The sequence below is a fragment of the Sardina pilchardus genome, chromosome 6 (genome assembly GCF_963854185.1).
Source record: "Sardina pilchardus chromosome 6, fSarPil1.1, whole genome shotgun sequence".
Taxonomy (NCBI): domain Eukaryota; kingdom Metazoa; phylum Chordata; class Actinopteri; order Clupeiformes; family Clupeidae; genus Sardina; species Sardina pilchardus.
In genome coordinates, this window is record NC_084999.1 from 142,501 (window position 1) to 147,500 (window position 5,000).

Here is a 5,000-nt window from a genome sequence, read left to right on the forward strand (position 1 = left end):
TCCATGTCCATATTGCCTTTAGATGAGCAACAGGCCTAAAAGCCACAAGGGCCTGGGGGAAGGAGAGTGGATGGCCAGGCTGAGGGCATATGCCAGCTCTGGGGTTTGGCCTGCTGGAGGCAACAGACCAGCCCCAAGGCAGCGGAAGTGGCATGACCTTTATCAAAAGGTAAAATATGCCCTACAATAAAACAAATGACTGTATACCTGTATCCCTACCCCAGGCTAAACACTGTTCTGATTGTTTCAGATTGAGAAATGCCCCATGCAGGCCCGTGGACAGTCCACTCTGTTTGGAGGGTCAGTGGCCTGTAACTGTGGCTTTCACAGTGCTAAGGTAACATATGTTATCATTGTGATTAATCTTGCATCTCATGTCTGCTGCAATGCTGTAGCTGTGATATCACATAACACAATGCTGTTGCTTTAGCAGCCCACCACTCAGCCTCCTGCCCCAGGTGCAGCGGCTGCTGCTGTGGTATCAGCCCCAGGTGCATCGGCTGCTGTGCCACCATCACAGTCTACTGCTGTGGTATCAGACCCAGGTGCAGCGGCTGCTGTGCCACCATCTTTCTTTCGCCCCCCTCCAACCTTGTCAATGGTGAATATCATATTAAATAACTAATGTCATTCATAGTGGTTTTGTATTTGTTACATCATAAAATTAATGTTGTTTATCTTTTCAGTACACTAAATCACGCTTTGGTGGATCTACCTCACCAAAGCCTAATTTAGTGGCTAGGAGGAGCCCCAGCCCCTCTGCCTCCCCTGCGAGGACCCCAAGCCCCGCTGCCTCCCCTGCAAGGACACCCAGCCCCTCTGCCTCTCCTATGAGGACGCCCAGCCCCTCTGCCTCTCCTATGAGGACGCCCAGCCCCTCTGCCTCCCCTGTGTGGACCCTCAGCCCTGCTCCATCCTCTGTGAGGACCCCCAGCCCTGCTCCATCCTCTGTGAGGACTCCCAGCCCCTCTCCGTCCTCTGTGAGGACTCCAAGCCCCTCTCCATCCTCTGTGAGGACCCCTCCCCATGCTCCATCCTCTGTGAGGACCCCCAGCCCTGCTGTGAGCACCAGCATGGCAGAAGTCTGTGTAAGTACAGAAGTGGGCTGTTGTGTAGGTTATGCTTAATGTAGCCTTTATGTATGCCATACATTAACACATTATTGTCGTCTTCTAAACAGGATGAACCTGTAGGAGTTCAGCTGGCCACTGCAGGGGCTGCAGCTTCGGTCTGGTTGCCAGCAGAGATGCGAAAAAACATCCCTGCCCAGGACCAGAGGTGGATTTCAAACGCCATCTTCCACTCTGGCAGACTGCGGCAAGACCTGAAGTTGTGGTACGAGCCCCCTGTCCCAGCCCTCATCTACCACCAGACACCAACACCAGACCGGTTCTTCACCCACAGGCTGATGGCGTGGATGCCCTACCACCTGTGGAAGGTGAGGGTCACCTGCCCTGTGTGTGGGAAGCAGCTGACGGGGTACGGTGTCCACAAGAGGGCTCGGAAGGTGCTGGACATCGACAGGTATTACCTGATGGTGACAGAGACACTCAGGTGCACTGTGTGTTCTCTGAACTACCTGTCGACCTCACAGACGGTTCTAAAACAGCTGGACCTGCCTCACCAGAAAATGTTCCGGCTGATCCTGACTCGCAAGTGAGTAAACGGAATTTAATGGGCCCCTGTTTGCCGGCTGCATGTGATAGCCTTCGCATGACAGTAAAGACCCTCCCATTAATGCGTAACTAATCACAGCTACGTGTCCATTTCAGGTATGCCTGTGACATCCGTGTCATTCGCCTGCTGCGTGACCGGACTCTGGGGAACAGTCCAGCACGTCTGGTGAAGCAGCTGAAGGAGAACCATGGGGAGGAATGGCTGAACAGGTTGTCACACTATCTTGGGGAGTGTGCTGTCTTTGTTGGCCGGCCAAGCCTCTTCCCAGTGGTGTGCCAGGATCCCCCAGAGCCCATTGATGTGCCCACCAGTCGCTGGCTGCTGACTGTCTATGGCAGGGACATCCTCTCTCGCCTTGACCATATTAAGGCCAGCATTACATCGACATTTGGCTCCATCTTAAAGATGGACTCAACCAAACAGGTAATCATAAAAAATGTGTACAGTGTAATTAATCTATATACACTTGCTGCTGTAGATCAAATGTTCAAATTGTACAGATTTTTTAACATCGCTATTGTGAAATTCCAGATCACAAAGAAGCTGGCTGGCCATGCCAAGGGGACTGGTCTCTGGGTCACCTCCATTGGGAACGAGGTTGGCCAGATCGTGACCAGTGTGGTGACTGTGCAGGAGGGGCCAGGACTGGACAGGATGGTGGCAGGAGTGATGGAGCGGTACCGCCTTGCAGCCATCGCACCCCCACTGCTGCTGTATGTGGACTGTGGCTGCTGCATCAGTGAGGGGTCCAGCAAGCTGCAGACCAGGTTTGGGGAGTGGCCAGACCTCCAGATACGGCTGGACATCTGGCATTTCATGCGGAGGCTGGCTGTCGGGTGTACCACAGACGCTCATCCCCTCTACCCCACCTTTATGAGCTGTCTCTCTGCCTGCATATTTGAGTGGGATGCAGGGGACCTCTCGCTGTTGCGTCGGGCAAAGAGAGAGCAGCTCAGGCAGGAAGGTGTGCCAGCCATTACTGATCATGCAGTGGATGCCAGGATCAGTAAAAAGGAGCTGAGCCAGTACTGCCGCAGGAGGACGCGCGGCGAGGAGGCCACCATCAGTCTCATTGAGCGGCTGCTGCAGGAGCTGGGAGGGGCCAACGGCAGAGACCTGATGGGGGTGCCACTGCTGGACCAGGTGCGCATGGAGCACATCTGGCGTGTGCAGCAACGCCACGTCAGGTGCATCCAGGACCTGCCTGGTGTGCAGCTCTATACAGAGACCGGCACCATCAGGAAGGCAGGTGTAGTCCTGACCAGGTACCGCTGTGCCAGAGGGTCCACGTCACTGGAGTCTTTCCACTGCCACGTCAACAGGTTCATTCCAGGTTGGTGTTTCCCTTATGTATATAAGCAGTCTCTGTGCTCTTTTATGAAAGCACTCATTAGATTGGCAAGCTAGACCTTTTTAATTGACTATTAATATTTCATTGTTTTCTCAGGAACCAGTGCAAATGCACTGAATTTCCACCTCTACCTCCTGGAAGGCCTGAACAGGTGGAACCAGGACCGGGGGGCGGCGGCGGTGATTAGCAGGCCATCGTCTCTGCTCACCTACTCCGGTGATGTGACCCAGAGTGTCAACACCAACAGCATGAAGGTGTTTGGCCGGGCATATGTGCCAAACTTCAGGCCACCCTCAAAACACACTGGTATGCTGATGTAATAACTGTCTACCTATTGTATACTTGACATGATACATGACATTAATGTTTATTAATTATGTGAGCATGCTTGTTTATCTGCGCTTTTTCATAGGAGAGCTGCTTGGTGTTGACTACTTGTTGAGTCAGACTGGGCAGCCCCTGAAGGTCGACCCTGATGCAGAGGAGACTGAGGACATGCTGGAGGATGTGGAGGGGGGTGATGAAGAAGACGAGGGCATTGAGGAAGACCATACACCTGACCTCATGGTGTCAGGTCTCCTTGATGACCCAAGTCTAGCTCAGCCTATCTCCTCCATGGCTGCTCCCATCCAGCCTGCTGCTGCTGCCATCCAGCCTGCTGCCTCCTCTCTGGCTGCTGCCTCCTCCCTGGCTGCTGCCATCCAGCCTGCTGCCTCCTCTCTGGCTGCTGCTGCTGCCATCCAGCCTGCTGCCTCCTCCCTGGCTGCTGCCATCCAGCCTGCTGCATCCTCCCTGCCTGCTGTTGCTGCCATCCCGTCTGCTGCCATCCAGCCTGCTGCCATCCCGTCTGCTGCCATCCAGCCTGCGGCCTCCTCCCTGGCTGCTGCCTCCTCCATGGCTGCTGCCTCCTCCCTGGCTGCTGCCTCCTCCCTGGCTGCTCCCATCCAGCCTCCTGCCTCCTCCCTGGCTGCGGATGTGTCTGGGGTATGTCAAAGCTAATAAATAACATCACTGTTACTTTGTTTTGTCCCAACGTCACTGATCTCATATTTCTGATCCCTTTTTTTTTTTTTATCAGGCCGTGGATGAGTCCGGCATGCCAGGCATGGAACGGGTGGACAGCCTGGCAGAATGCCTTGTGGAGCTGCGCAACCAGCCTTCACTAACCCTCACCAACCAGCAGGTCAGGAATTGTTTTGTTGTTTCTCCTCTGTTCCCTAACATGTCCGCACTTCAATGTTTCTGTTTTCTCATGTGCTGTTCTCTCTGTGTTGTCTTTCTCAGGTGAGCGATATTGTCGTTCTTTGGCAGAACCTGCTGGACTACGACAAGCAGCGGGTGGTCTTTGCTGCCAGACACCAGACCAGGCTGGACACGGGGAGATTCAGGTCTCCAAAGAAGAGGCAGGAGTTCACTCCGGGGGTGGAGAGCGTGAAGAGGCATGCGCTCACCACCACTGCCCCACTGGCCCAATGGCCCGATTGTTGCCGCCTGGTGGAGAGCATTTTTATCAGGCTCTGTGCCATCCACCGCAGTCCCAAGAAGAGGGGGACTGGCACTGTGTCCAGGTGGGACCTCGTCCTTGGGGACTACCGGCACATTAGGCGGCGCATTCTGGCCAACGGGCTGGTAATGCAGCAGACCACCATGCAGCTGGTGGACGTGAGCCACACCACCCTGGTGCAGTGGCACAACAAGCGGGTGAAGAGGCAGGACAGCGCGGTGGTCATGCAGGGGCTAGACCTGCCCAGTCGCCTGTCTGTGGCAGCTGACCCTCTCCCCAGTGCAAAGACGCGGCCTGTATCTGCACCCACCCAATCCGGCCCAGCTCACCACTACCACCTGCCCAGCAGCACTGTGGGCCAAGCGCAGGTGAAGAAGAAGGCCACACACACCTACACACCTGCAGTCGCCACACACACCTACACACCTGCAGTCGCCACACCTGTGGCTGTGAGGCCACGCAGTCAGC